We start from the raw sequence: 16,234 nt of genomic DNA, 5'->3' as shown, positions 1-16,234 counted from the left end.
AAATACTATAGCAATAACACATGCAACATCGAACGATATAGCATATTGAAAGTTGCGTCATTTTCTATATGTTATTTAATTAATTTTAGATTAATAAGCGAAATGTATTTTATTCCATAAATGTATATGGTGTGTGGTAACTTAAACATTTTAGCTTCTCTTCTTTAGCTGTATTTCGTGTCTGTCACAAGTTGCTTGAAAAGAAATTATTGAGAACCTGTATCTATATATTTTCAATATATTTTGTTGGATCCTTTCATTCAAATCATGTTAGAATATTTTCAATATATTTTACTTTTTGTGTTATTTAATAAGTTAAAGGAGTATTTTCATGACCACGCGAAGCACGGACAAATTTTCTAGTATAATATAAAGCTAAACATAGACAAGGTGATCACTGGCGGAGCGAGGATTTTCAGTAAGGGGGTTCAAAAATATAAAGAGGTTAATATACAAGAAGCTAAGGGGGTTCAATACCTACCATATATACATAAAAAAATAATTTTAACCTTCAATATACACTGTAATTTTCTGCCAAGGGGGTTCGGATAATAATAAGAAGGTAAGCATCAAAGCCCAGACGAACCCCCTCAACTACACTTGGCTCCGCCCCTGAAGGTGATGTGACACTTCTCTATGATCATCATTTCTATTTATCTTTTTTATCATTTTTTTTGACATTTCTCCTATGTTTCTTCACCTATGAGCTATTAAAAAAAATCAAAAGTCGTCTCTTAAAACAATTCTTAACCGACTTTACACCCATTTTTCAATTATTCAATATTAACTATCATAGTTACTCAATTAAAGGGAAAGTCAGTTACCCAATAAAATAAAAGTTGGAAAGACGTTACTCTTGAAAATGTTTTTTCCATCTTCCTCTTATTTACATGAACCCATAAATGTAGTTAGAAGTTATATTTGATCTTCTGCAAATAAAGTGAACTGATAGCCTCTTCTTTCCCCAAAGTGAAAGAACCTATTTTTAACTAATGTATTTGTTGGCACAGAATTCTTAAGAAAGTGACACAAAAAATAGGTGAGATCACCGTCATTGAGATGCCGGTGGAAGCGGCGGAATACGAAGGTGGCTGCGTGACTCCGTCCAATGGAAGTAGCAGTTGCGGATAATATCGTAAGATCCAGAGCAACGACATCCATGACATTCTACATTTTACATGAGAGTTATGAGCACAAGGTAGACCGAAAACATACTATTCCTTTTGTATATATAGAACATTCAAGATGATTGTTGAGTAAAGATAACGCTTCCAAAAACTGAATTTAATCGATTGGTATGCAGTGGCGGAGCCAAGATTTCCGCCGAGGGAGTTCAAAATATAAAAACGTACATACGAAGAAGTCTAAAGGGGTTCAACATCTACTATATATACATAAAAATAATTTTAACCTTGTAAAAACAGTATTTTTTTCCGCCGAGGGGGTTCGGATGAACACCCTCGGCTCTATGTGGCTCCGCCACTGTTGGTATGCATTTGGCTGTGAAATGCAGCGGTGGAGCCATTATTTAGAGGTTATGTGTACTGAATTTTCCACCGAATTCATAGTCATCAGAGTTACTGAGTCCGCAACTAAGTATTTATACATTTTTACTGAATTTTCTACTCCCTCCTTCCCAAATTGTTTGACACTTTTCGCTTTTCGAGAGTCAAATGAGTTAGTCTTTGACCATAATTTTTTCATATGTCTTTTAAATATTTTAAGTTATTTATTATGGTGACTTATAGTACTTTTTACTTAGTTTTCAATTATGTAAATTTTATTTCGAAAAATTTAAAAATTCTATGTTCAAACACACGGTCAAAATTAAAAAGTTTGACTCTCGAAAAACGAAAAGTATCAAAAAAATTGAGACGGAGGGAGTAATACAAATATAGGGTCTAAAAATTTATTGGATTCGTCCGAACACGTAATAAATACTCTTCCTCCGCAAGTCCGCCTCTGGTGAAATGGTTATTTTTTCATTTCTTCTTTTTAGTTTTTTTTTTTTTTTCCGACGAACAACACCCTATTTAAGTAGAACTCCAAAATGAACTTCATAAGTTGTTGCTCTGTTAATGCTATTAAAGCATTAATTGGGCTTCATTAGACAAAGTAATGTTCATACGTTCAAATGACTGTTGAAGAAACTCTTCATTTCTATACTAGATGCAAAGGGGCTATCATATATATGGTACATTTCATATATTCTTTTGTTACTTGCAGAAGGAAATTGAAAGTAAAGACTTAAACTTCTAACGGAGCTTACAGAGAAAGTGATGCTGGAATATTTCCATGAGGTTGAAATCGAGCTTTCAAGGTGGATTTTTAGCGACTTAATTGATAATCATGATCCGTTTATTATGTTCACAACTGCTCGTTTTAATATTTGTTATTTTATCCCTTTAATAGATGTCGCAACAATATACCAACATTATGATGTTTCTTTTCATGATTTTTGTAGCAACTACCATGGGGGAAGTTGAAAAGCCACGTTATCACTCATTAGACACTTAGGGAAATTTACTTATACCGATTTAAATTGGTGTTTTCATATTTATTTTCCGATGAAAATGGATAATCAGTTAGAGATTTGTATTTTAAGGGTTTAAAGACAAGTAGGTCGTATCCAATCTCGGAAACTCTCCTTATGGGGTTATTATTTGTGATTACTAGAGTTAGATTGAAAGAACTGAGCTTAAGAAATGACAAAATCAAGCAAGATAGATCTATATTCCAAGATAATCAACGTGCCCGGAGGTATATTTCTTGAGATAAATTACAAGATGATAAGCTATCTATATAGAAACGAAAATAAGATTTTTCAATCCTAACGGACGCCTGATGTGACTGACTTTACCTCCAAGTGCTTCTCTGCCACAACACACTAATCGAGATTCACTGATATAGCCCAAGTAGGTGGAAGTGGGTGCCAGCTGTGGAGGCTCTTCCGGCCTCTCCAAGCACCCGGTTGTAGAAACTAGCCCTGAAACGGATTTTACCCAATACAGATAGTCCCCCACTTTTTGGGGTTACCCTAATTGTGAACCCGGGAAGTGGAAGAGCCCATTGCTTCTAACCTTCGCGTGGAGAAATCCTCGAATCATAGCGGCTTATCTTGTCAGGATTTTAAATTTAATGTGCCTCTTCTGTCATTCAGCGGCATTGTTTCCCCTCGCACGCGTTCTTTTCCTATCAGATGCTATTGGCCACGTGTTCCATTTTTAGCCTAACCGTTTTGAGGGAGATTGGGCCTTCACAATGATGACGGAACCCTTCCTTCGAGATATGGATTAACACGCCCGAAAAAGCATCCTCCCACTGAGGGTCGCGCCGCTTACTCGTTAACTTTATAAATACCTATAACTCTCCTCCAATGAATCATTTCCCTCTCGAAATCATCTTTTTTTAGAGAAACCACTTGCAATATTTCTTCTAGGCTACCATCAGTAAACCTTAATCATCTTTTTTCCCCTCTTTTACCATGTCTTCCGACTCATCTATCGCTGGTGGTGCCACTATTCGATCTCGGGCGGCCGATAAAGATCTAGTTGTGCGCGGTACTTCTACTGCCCTGGATCGTGAAAGAGACTGGCCGGCATACATATATCACACCTCTGTTAGCAAGGATAGCCTCAATCAGGTCAAGAGGGACAGCGGATGGAAAGATATCAAGGTGCTCCTCCCGACCATGGAGGAGAACATTACTTCCCATCGACCCGGCTGTTCTTTCATTTATACCTACCCTTTCTCCTTGAGGATTAGTGACCACATTAATCCTGTGATTTTGGAATTTTTCCAAAAATACCAAGTATGCTTGGCCCAGGTCGGACCGGAGATCTGGAGGATGGTGGCATGCCTCAGGTACCTTTCTACGCAATTTCAGAAGGATTTTACTCTCTCCCACCTGATCCATCTCTACTCTCCGATGATCTTAAGGGCCGGGGTTCTCCTATTAGCTCGGCGTGGTCAAAACGCGATAATTACGAACATTGATGATGATTTTGATCGGGGATGGACAGAGAGATACGTCATCCTAGCCATCGCGGATTTAGTCAAGCCTCCGGAGGCTCCATACCTGAACAATGGAACCATAAAGGTAAGTGTTTTGTAACCCTCTTGCCCTCTCCAATCTACGTTTTCATGTTCGATAATTGATTTTATGCTTCTAAATTCTTGCATCCGCCCTGTGGACGCCGATTTACCGAGGTGGGTCCAAAAAATCCTTGAATTATCCTCACCCAATATCAGGGTGTGGAAAGAAATTTCAAACAGGAAGAAATAGAGGGGAAAGAACCACGAGCTGCTCAAGGGGTCTATCGTACGTCCTTTGGCTGATGTGCTCGAGGACCCAGCTGTAGCCATCCAACAAGTGCTAGAAGTTGCTTTTACATCCTTCCAGGGGCGAGGGAATGCCCCCATGACCCGAGCGAAGAGGGCGTCTTTGGGTCCCGCCCCTTCCATAAGGAGAGGTAAATAAGTTGATGCCGGTTGGGACAGTCTGAGTTCAACTTTGAGGACCCCAGCCACCCCCAAGTAGCAATAGACTTAGAAGCTGAAGCCAGCGAGGAAAGGGAGGACCCAATCGATGAACTCATCCATAGAAGAAAGGCTTCTCAAGAAGTCACCACTGAGGTTCTTTTCGAGGAGATGGAATTAGCTCCGATGATAAGCTCTGTCTGCCGTCCCCCCTTTGTTCCCTCCAATGCCAGAAGCGGAGCCTTGAGATCGACCCCTGCCTCATCTCTTCCTTTATCTTCCCGGGGGCCTCCCCCATCGGTCCCCAATGGGCCTAATCTTCAACCCCGGGGCTTAGCCGATAAGAGGAGCTTCGCCGATGCTTGAGGATCCCCAGGAGGAGGTTTGGTGAATACCTTCCTGGCCCCGGTGCGCAGCCCTTCAGGCTTTTACCAGGTCACCGTGTCTGTTCCCCAAGAGTGCAACTTTCTTTCCCTACCAGTGGGAGTTGCAAGCTATATGAGGCCTTGGGCTAAGGAGAAAGATAGGAGAAAGATGGACACCGTGTCAGCTGACAGCCTTCTGAACGCTAATGCCTATGCGGCTTCCCGGATATGTAGTAACTTCTCTCTTTCCTTCTTTAGACTTTATTCATATTTTAATGCCACCTCATGACCTTGAGTGTGCCATTTTCTTCAGGCCAGCCTTTTGATGATAGAAGGCCTTCAGCACAAACTGATCGAGGAGAAGGGAAGGTTGGAGGGGATCTAGAGGCCGTAGGAGCGTATTCCTGATCTGGAGGTCAAGTTAGTGTCGATCGAGGAGTTAGAGATAAGGTTGGCTCAATCAGAGCAGGAGAGGGTCAAGTTAGTATCGGTCGAAGAGTTAGAGACAATGCTGGCTCAGTCGGAGCAGGAGAGAAAAATTCATAGTGATGAGGCCGCCAGGTTTCACTCCGATCTGGCCGACCTGCAGAAGAAATAGATTGACTACCAGGATCACTTTACGAGCCTTGTTCAGAGGGAATCTGGGCTGACGGGGAAAGTCTGGACCCTAGAAGCCGAGTTGGAGAAGAGGGCCTAAGAGAAGGTCGTGGCTGAAAGGACCATAGCCAATCTAGAGGGGAAGTTAGAGGCTCAGAGGGCCCGGAACAAGGCGCAACTGGTGGATAACAGAGGCCTTTCTCAGTCCAATGTCAGTTTACTGGGTACCATTAAAGGATAACGGTTGAGCCTTACTGAGAAAGATGCCCAGATGCAGGATCTGAGGAGGCAATTTGTTCTGAAGAAGGCTTATGCCACATACCGCGTTCGCAGGCTTGTGCTTGAAGAGGTTCAGGACGGGTCGGACGAAATTGATGATAAAATTACCGCTGCCTTGTCTGTCGAAGAGATTGCAGCCGGGGCATTTCCTGCTCAGCCTGCAGCCGATAACGCAGATCAAGCATCCGGTGATGAGGGATGGTCTTTAGATGATTAGGATGAGTAGGAGGCCCTGGAAGAGGTCGGAGAGCAGACCCTGGGAGTTCTTGCAAAAGCTTGCCCGAAGGGGCTCAAGGATGTTCCCATCGCCGAAGGCCCTTCCGCCCATAATATTACTTACTTCTTCCGATCCCGCACCCCCTGCTCCTAAGGATTATGTTGAGGCAGGCCCTTCGCATGACGCCACCAAGCTCTGATCTGGTGCTCCCTCCGCTAGGCCATACTTGATGTGTTTTCTTTTGATTTTGCTTTGTAAAGACTTTTCTATGTTTTGATGATGAACGTATTTATCTTGTTCCTTTTTTGCCTTATATCATCTATCCGTGCTTGTGTTCTAATCGCGAAATTATCTCTATCAGATTCGAACGCTGTTGTATATAAATTTGCTTGAATTCATTTTTGTTGGTATTAATTGTGGTTCAGATGTCACGTTTATCCGTCCCTTTGAAGGGGAGCATCTCTATTGTAAGGACCCATCTGCCCTGAGATCCTTCTATTGGAAACATGCTCTATTGTTATTTTGGACGCATGTGTGTAGGAGTTTTGATTGCTTTATTTTATGCGTTTAGTATTTGCGCGCAATTGCTTCTCCCAATCCGGGAATGCTACTTCCGGCCACATATGTTATGATCAGGTAATATTCATTCGAGTCATAACCAAAGGAGGGGCCTCTATTATTTTGTGATGCCGATGAGAAGGACATCTCGACCTCATCATTTTGGCATAAGGTTTATGATTCCTTCATGCTCGGAGGCCCGCAGGCCGTGTCTTGTGTTCGTGGGGGATGTATTTGAATCCAGGGGGATTCGTTCGTACAAACAAATTCAAAGTGTGACTGCGTCGGTTTAAATTTCTTTCATTGAGAAAAATGAGGCGCGTGGCCACTTTGCATTTACATTGCTGATCAAAGGAAAGAGTTAAAGGCTTCACGCCATGCGGACCGAACTCCTGTCTTGACAAAAGCATAATCTCAATTGTGTTAGCGCCTAGGGGGGGCTATCTGCTGATCATAGTCCACGACTTCGAGTAGGGCAGAAGGAGCTTCCGACTTATGATCTCTGAAGCTCAGCCATGTTTTCAAGAGTAATACGCTTTTCGGTTGTTGCCTCATTAAAAACCTTGCCGGTAAAAAACCCCTCTGGGATAACTCGATCAAGAAAAAGAGTTCAACACATATTTTCTGATTCCTGTCTGTTATGACCGGGGTTGATCTCCCTTTAGATCAGTCTCAGTCCCAGTCCTGCAAAAATAAAATAAAATGGAAAGAAAATAAAAAAAAGTGTAGATTAGGTGTTCATAACAGGGGTCATTTGGGCAGTACGTCCGCAATAAAATCATTTTCAAATTCGGATAAGCTCTGCGTGCTCATGGTCGAGCGGGATTGATACGCTAAGTCGTATTCACTAATTTCCACCGACCACTTAGATAGTCGACTTGTGAGGTTTTCACTTTTCAAGGTGGCCTGTAGCGGGGCAGTGGTAATTACTGTCTCTGGATGACATTGAAAGTATGGGCGCAGCTTCTGGGTGGCCGTTACCAGTGCCAAGATCTACTTCTCCAAGGCAGAATACCGGATTCCTCCCCCGTCAAAGTTTTGCTGGTGTAATAGATAGGGAGTTGGCTTTCCCCATCTCTTCGTACCAATGCCAGGCTGACCGAGACTGATGAAACTGCCAAATACACGAACAAGTGCTCCCCCTTTTTCGGCTTAGCCATTATGTAGGAGACGGATAGATATTCCTTGAGATCTTTGAAGCGTTGGCTGCACTTCAAAGTCCACTCAAATCCATTGCCCTTCTTCATTAGGTTGACAAACTCATGGCACCGATCCGAGGACCGGGAGATGAATCTCCCCAGTGCTGCGACCCTCCCGATCAGTCCCTATACAGCTTTGATGTTGCCCAGTTCCTCTAACATTTCGTGAATGGCCTTGACCTTGTCTGGGTTCATCTCGATACCCTGGTCGGAAACCAAATAGCCCAAGAATTTCCCCGACCATACCCCGAAGGCGCACTTCTCGGGTTTTAGCTTCATGTTGTACCTACAGAATCTGTCGAAGGTCTCCTGTAAGGCTGACATATGGGCGTCCGCTATTTTGAACTCGTCCAGCATGTAGTCGATGTAAACTTCCATGGTCTTGCCGATCTGTTCTTCAAACATTTTGTTCACCAGCCTTTGATACGTTGCCCATGCATTCTTGAGACCAAAAGGCATGACATTATAACAAAAATTACCGTTATTGGTCATGAAAGGCGTTTTCTCCTGATCCTCTAGATGCAGGCTGATTTGATTGTAACCGGAATATGCGTCCAAAAAACTGACCAATTCGTGCCTTGCTGTGACATCGATCATCTGATCGACATGTGGCAGCGAGAAGGAATCTTTTGGGCAAGCCTTATTAAAATCCTTGAAGTCCACACACATCCTGAATTTGTTGAGCTTTTTGGGGACCACCACCACATTTTCCAGCCAATCTGCGGTTTTTACCCTTCGGACTGACCCTATGTAAGGTAATCGAGTTACTTCTTCTTGGATGAACTGGTCCTTTACAGCTGATATTGGCCGCTTCTTCTGTCTTACTGGAGGGTGACGCGAATCGAAACTCAACTGATGCACGGCCACCTCCAGGGCGATCCCTGTTATATCCAGGTGTGATAGGCAAAGCAATTGGCATTAGCTTTTAAATAAGTTAAAAAATTATTCCTGCGCTCAGGCGAAAGCTCAGAGCCCAGGTGTACCTGCTTTTCGGGATTGTCATCGACAAGTGCCGTGGTGCATTCAACTCCTCCACCATCGAGTCTGTAGGATTTTTATCAACCGGGATGACGAATCCTTCAGGGATGGGCTAATCTCGATACCCTTCCCCGAATATAGCTTCCCCACGCATTGTTCCTTTCTTTCCCTGGCTTTGTCATTTGATCTCGATATCTGTAATTTCTATTTGGAGATTTTTTCCTTCTTACCCGCCCGTACCGCCATGGTTTCCACTTCACGAGCTGCGCCTTGGTCTCCCTTGATTTCCCCCATACCCCAGCTAGTAGGGAACTTAACCTTTTGATGAAAAGTGGAAGGGACTGCCCGCATTGAATGGATCTATGACCTTCCTAATATGACATTATAAGACATGCCACCGATTATAATGTCGAAGGTTGTATATTTTTCCATGCCATCCGCAAGAACCGGTAGCTCAATCTCCCCCTGGGTCACTTCACTTGCCATATCAAACCCGACCAGCATTTTGGTCGTGGGGATGATTGATTCGTCTTACCCTATTTCCCTCAAGACGCGTTGCTGGATAATGTTTGCTGAACTTCCTGGATCAATCAACACACGCTTAATGAAAGAATTTTTAATTTGAATAGATATTACCAGGGCATCATTGTGAAAAGGAATAAGTCCTACGTGGTCGCTATCGGCAAAGGATATGCTCTTGCTCTTGGCGAGGTCCTAGTTGTGACTCATAGTCGTAAACAAAATTTTGGATTTTCGGAGTGTTGTGTAAGTTATCTTGTTCACTGTCCCCCCCCCCCCCCCCCCGAAGATCATGTTTATTATGTGAATAGGCTGGGGTGCCCCATCCGGCTTCTGCCCATGATTCTTACTTAAGTTGAGTTTGGCCCGATCACTGATATACTCCTTGAGATGCCCGGCTCACAGGAGCTGGGTCACCTTGACCCTCAGGTTTGCGCAATTCTCGATGGCATGCTCGTGGGTGCTATGGAAGTGGCACCACAAACCGGTGTTCCTTTTGTCCGGGTTGGTCCGGATCTCCTCTGGGAACCTGGCCTCCTTCATCATTCTCATTATTGCGACAAGCTCCATAGTGTTTATGCTGAAATTATGATCTGAGATCTTCGGAGGTCCTGCCCCTTTTGACGTCGATCCCAAAGGGCGTGGGGTGATTTTGTTGAGGAGGCCTCGACCATTCCCGCTGCTTCCCTTGTTCGAATTCTGGCCTGAAGGCCTGCGAGCTTCATACGGCTCAAACTGTTCCCAGTGACTTACGATGTTTGTTTCGAAACCCGGGTCCGGTCTCTTTCCTAGGCGGTTGCCTACTTCTATCAAAACTGTTGCCTTTTGATCTTCCTCAATGCACATTTTAGATGTATATCTAATGTTTATTTTGCTCCACGTTTTGGCCGGGAATTCCCTCAAAATTTCTTTTAATTTCCTGGATGCGTTTGAGCTTCTTGAGTTCAAACCATCCGCGAAGGCGGTAGCGGCCCAGTCCTCTGGGATAGCTGGCAACAACATTCTCGCCCTTTGAAACCTATCCACATACCCTCGGGGAAGCTCATCCTTCCGCTGCTTTATAGTGTACACATCCTGCTTGTGCATTTCGACCCTTCGTGCCCCCGCATAGGCTTTGAAGAAAGCGTCCGCAAGAGAGGCAAAAGAGTCAACAGAATTTTTAGGTAAATGAGTATACCAGGAGAGCGCTCCCTTTATGAGCGTCTGATTAAACTTTTTCAGCAAGACTGATTCGATCTCATGTTGCTTGAGGTCGTGCCCATTGACGGCTGCTTCAAACATCGTTATATGCTCTTCAGGATCAGTGGTACCGTCGTATTTGGGCATGACCGACATTTTGAATTTCTTGAGAATGGGCACGGGGGCTGCGCTTTCCGGGTACGGCCGTATACCATACTTTCTGGTTACTTCTCCTTTCATCACGGATGGGGCTCCTGGTATTTGGTTGGTTCGTTTATTCATTTCCCTTTCGACCCTGAGTAACTTCGCGATAAATGCATCCCACCGTTTTTTCGCTACCTAGACCTTTTTATTTTGTGGGGTCATAGGGATTTTGTCCGCACTCTAATTTGACGCCGGAGTCCCTGCCCTATAGTGTTTAGCCATGATAGTCATGGCCCTTTCCATGCATTGCATCCTCTCATCCCGTGCCTTGAGAGTGGCCATCAATACTTCACTCGTTAAGGAACTCGTCTCATGAGTAGGTTTATGCCCGTCAGGTTGAGATTGTGTTCGAACCGTTCTTCCGAACGCTCGCTTGTGTGGTTGCTCTGTTTCGTCGGCATTTGGGACGCCTCTGTTTTGCTCCTCGCTAGTCTTTCTGTGCGGTGTCCCACCTTAACTGCTCCTATGCTCCCTAATGTGTTCCTCACCGTGCTCCGATACATGTACCTCCACCAGGTCCTTCATACCCCTTACCAGCGTCTGTGCATCCTCGAGTCCCTGCATATTGCTCGAGCTACCACTTGCCTCAGACATGTCTATATGCATATAGTGAATTTACTAGAGTTCTTGGAAGGGGAATTTCTGCTGCGAATAAGGACAATTCCACAGCCGTCTATCCCCATAGACGGCGCCAAACTGTTTTCCGGTGAAAATGGGTAATCAATTAGAGATTTGTATTTTAAGGGTTTAAAGACAAGTAGGTCGTATCCGATCTCAGAAACTCTCCGTATGGGGTTAATATTCGCGATTACCAGAGTTAGATTGAAAGAACCGAGCTTAAGAAATGATAAAATCAAGCAAGATAGATCAATATTCCAAAATAATCAGCATGCCCGAATGTATATTTCTTGAGACAAAAAATAAAAGATAAATTACAAGAGATGAGATGAAGATGCCTTAGCTTACATGATAAGCTATCTATATAGAAATCAAAACAAGACTTTTCAACCCTAACGGACGACTGATGTGACCCGACTGTACCTCCACGTGCTTCTCTGCCATAGCACACTGATCGAGATTCATTGATATGACCCGAGTAGGTGGAAGTGGGTGTCAGGCTAGGAGGCCCTTCTGGCCTATCCGAGCTCCCGGTTGTAGAAACTAGTCTGGACACGGATTTTACCCAATACAATATTCAACCTAGAATGTTTCTCACAAATTCTTTTCTATTAAATAATTTTATACATAATGTTATAATATTAATATTCAGTCATGAAAAAATGCACTAGTATCATCATAAGCTAGCACCTGTGAATTGCACAATATATAAGACAATATAGGACGACATGCTAATATTGTTGCATAAGTTATAAACTCAGTTAATGAGAAAGCTATATTTTGTCACTTGCATATGTTTGAGGTTGATACTTGATGTCTTGATATAGTTACCAACATTTAGATTTACCAAAAAGAGAAGTTTTGTGAATATTCGTGTTGCTCGATGAAATGGTTGACGTGTTTCATTAAAGAGATAGAAAAGAAGGAGTAAGTATTACAAAAAACTAGTTCCTCTTTAAAAGTTGCATATCTTTGAAATGCTCCTAATATTATGATACTTGTGAACTTGAAAGATACTCTACTTCTTTGTATTGGATCACCGTTATCTTCTAGGAGTTCATGTGAAGTCTTGAGTAGCTAAAACTATCCCAATACCCTCTTGCATTTATCATGTAGATTTTATATGCATCTAGTAAACCTATATACTCTTGTACTACAAATATGATGTAATAGTATTCATGGAATGAATGAAGAGTCCCCATTATTCCTTATCAATATGGTATCTGTGTAAGATGTGGCCCATATATTTCTATGGTTTAATAAATAATTAAGTATACAAGCTAAATCCTAATTTATGTAAGGAAGTTACCAATTTGTATTATAACTACCCATTACTTCCCGCTTCACACGTTGACTAAACGTGAGAAATAATTGTCTTAAAACTCTAAAAGTTAAAGGGTCCTCTCTCTGCCTTTGAAAGTGAATAGCGTATTTTAGCACTGTCATTCAGAAAAGAACAAAAGGGAAAGGGAGAGAAATACTTTCAGAAGAAGAACAAACAAAGAAGGCTTCTGCTCAAGATTGATTAAGAAAACACCATGTATACGTTTTCTTGATTAAAGTGTTAATATATTATTTTATTGTGAAAATCGTTAAGTTCTACGATTCTGAAGGGTACGTTTTCTTGATTAAAGTGTTAATATATTATTTTATTGTGAAAATCGTTAAGGTCCACGATCCTAAACTATGGTTAGAATTTCTACTAGATTTTTTATGTTTACAATCTATAAGTGTGAAAATCATTACAATCTGAGCTAGTGTCGACTTCTTCCTCTGCCACATCTCTGCCTTCAACCATGGCCCTCATACCTCCGTCTTCTCATTCACTTAATCATGCCCAATCATTTTATCTCCATCAAGGTTACTTCTTCAAGTTACCTCTTTTGGAAGACTCATGCAATTGTTACCGTTTTTATGTGGGAAAAACTCATAATACGCTAGTTGGATTCAACAAAATCTACTTATTATGATTCTCCTAATCTTCTCTCCTTCAGAAGAAATCCTATTCGTTGTCATTGGCGTAAACACTTCTAAGGAAATTTGTGATGTCTTGGAAGTTGCCTTGTCCTCTCCTGCAAATACTCGAATTCTTAATCTCCATATTCAACTCCAAAACCTCAAACAAGATGATCTCACTATCACACAATACCTTCAAAAGGTGAAGCTTCTTTCAGATAAACTAGCTACCGTGGAAGACCCTTGAACGTATCTGATTTTAATATATACGTGTCCAAAGAACTAAGACCTGATTTAAAGAACATTGTGACTACGTTGTCTGAACCAGTATCTTATTTAGATATTCTCATTTTTTTTATCAAACCACGAATTTATTCACGGGACTATGCTCTTCAATGCACCATACATTGACATCAAAAGCACTCCAACATCAAATCTTTCTCAATGATAATCTTTTGTGAATAGATCACAATCTTCCAATTTTCAAAGATGTCGTGACAGATCTTATAACCGAGGAAGAGGGGACGTATCGGACGCCATCAGTTTTTATGAAACACATTTAACAATAGATATTATACTACTGGTCAGTTATGGAGCACCAACACCGATGGAAGGGCGAGGTGCAAATCTACAATTGCACTAACCATTTGGCAGCCACTTGTTTTCAATGCTACATCATACTACCAATCCCTTCGCTCATCTCACGTATCAAGCACCAATTCACTTAACTCAAAAGTGGTTCCCTAACTAGGTGCCACACATCATATTGCACATGATCCTCGATCTTTCATCATGTTGAGGAATACAAAGGCAAATGGACAAGGTTTGCCAATTAAAAACATTGGTAGTGCCTCTTTCTCCAACTCTTCTAAGAAAAAAATTTTGCTCTATAATATTCTTCATGTTCCCTCTATCACAAAACCCCTTCTTTCTATTGGACGATTTTCACATAATAATAATGTCTTCTTTAAATTTCATCCTAGTTATTTTCTTGTCAAGGATCTGGACTCCAGGAATTTCTTTCATGTTAGAGTAACAATGCTCTCTACACCACACCCATCAACAACTCTTCCTTAATCAATTTTTTAGGTTATTCCGCCACAAAAGCTCCCTCATCATGTTGGCATATTCGGCTTGGTCATCCACATCAAAGAGTTATTAGTCAAGTGCTATCCACTTCTAGTTCTAGCTAGTTTTAAATTAAATAATATATGTAGGGCTTGTCAACTTGGCAAGTTACAAAGGTTTTCTCATCCTCTTCACATTAACAAAAGTAGTTCATTTTTAGAAATTAATTTTGGAGATGTTTGGGGCCCCTCTCCCTTTTTATCATCTCAAGACATCACTCTATTAGTGTTTGGTGATGATATCTCTGGGTATACTTGGTGTTGTCCTCTATTTCGAAGGTCTGATGTACTTCCCATTTTCACCCAGCTTCAAGTATCGGTCCGATACTAATATTTCTTTTCTTTTTAATAAAATCGATTTAGCTCAATCATTTTTTTTGTGTCAAAAATGGAGAAAATGAGAAACCGGCTGAGCCCAGTCATTAAAAAAAAGCGAAATTATTTTTACAAAAATCAACAGATGTCGGTCGATTTTATTTAAAATTGAAAAAAATATTTCAAGTAGCTGATTGAGATTGGTCTTCCTTTTTTATTTTTATTTTTTTTGCGAACTTTCTTTTTGGAAAAACCTACCGAGTTCTGTCTGTTATTTTCATGAAAATGTGAGCTTGAAGAGTATAAATAAAAACAAAAGTCTTAAACCAACAAGCATCAATAGTGTGGTAAAAAAGTATCTTACCACAACAAAAATGGGGGTTCGATACCTGCATGGTGTATTTTATAATTGTGTAATTTAAAAAATCAACAGGTATTTCCAAAAAAAAAAAAAAATCAATTTTCTTAAAATCTAACCGAATTTGGTCATTGTTTTACAAGAAAAAAAAAATCTAAAATTTTACAAAGACTTACTGAAGTCGATTAGTTTTATGTACCGATCGACCAATTCTAAACCTACCAACAATTTTCATTTTTTTTATTTTGAGCAAAACCACCAAGCAATTGTTTGGTAGTGATTCATTAAGACAAAATCTTTTGTACAAACAAATAAAGAAAGAAAGAAAGAAAGAAAAAACAGATCCTAAAGCTGGTGTAAGTGGAAACTGAACATAAAGTTTGCATAAAAACTTGTCTACTGCATATCCTCTAGCCTTGACTTGACACCATCTCAAACACCTACAACCTCTCACTAGGTGCTATGGCTCAAAAGTCTAGTGAATTAAGAATCAGGCTTCAAGGATGGAGTAGAATTCTTCCAGCAGTTCTTCAGGTTTAGTGATTATCTCCTTGCTCTAACTTTGTGATTTGGTTGCCATTTTCTCCAGTTTACTTGAATGAAAATTATATTTAGAAGAGTCACAATGGAATGAACATGTAAACATGCTAATACCACCATTGTAACCCTGCCAAAAATGTTTTCATTCAAGTACATATTGCTGCTCATGGCTATTGAAATGCAGAATTATTGACGCTGCATCCATCATAAGTTACTGCTAATCTCCAGGAATGTGATGATCCTTGGCTTGCCTGATTCTAAAATATGGCATATGTGCCTTCTCGGTATTAAAAATTTGTCTTGCTTTCATGGGAAGTGAATTGAAACTATCAAAATGTTGAACACCTACAAAATAAAAAACATAGTTAGTTAAAAAATCTGCTAGGCCATTTCCTTCTCTCAGAACATGTTCCACCCTCATTTCATTATCCCTCCTCAGGCTTGAGATGTCATTTATAATCATTGATATTCTCTATGGTATTTCCCACTGGCCTATCAATATCATTTTCAGTGTCATAGAATCAGTTTCCAGAATTATAGGTAACAAACTGTGAGAAACACAGTATGTGAGTCCTTCCTGTAAAGCTATTACTTCAGCCACCAAGTTTGACACTTCTGAAATTCTTCTAGTTGTTGCATATTCTAGATCACCTACTGCATTTCTAATGCAAAAGGCCACAGAACTTGGTCTAGTATTTCCTCTGGATGCCCCATCAGAATTGCATTTGAACTAACCTGGCCAAGGA

The sequence above is a fragment of the Lycium barbarum genome, chromosome 8 (genome assembly GCF_019175385.1).
Source record: "Lycium barbarum isolate Lr01 chromosome 8, ASM1917538v2, whole genome shotgun sequence".
Classification (NCBI taxonomy): domain Eukaryota; kingdom Viridiplantae; phylum Streptophyta; class Magnoliopsida; order Solanales; family Solanaceae; genus Lycium; species Lycium barbarum.
The sequence above is the reverse complement of the archived record's forward strand: the minus strand, read 5'-3'. Positions refer to the sequence as shown.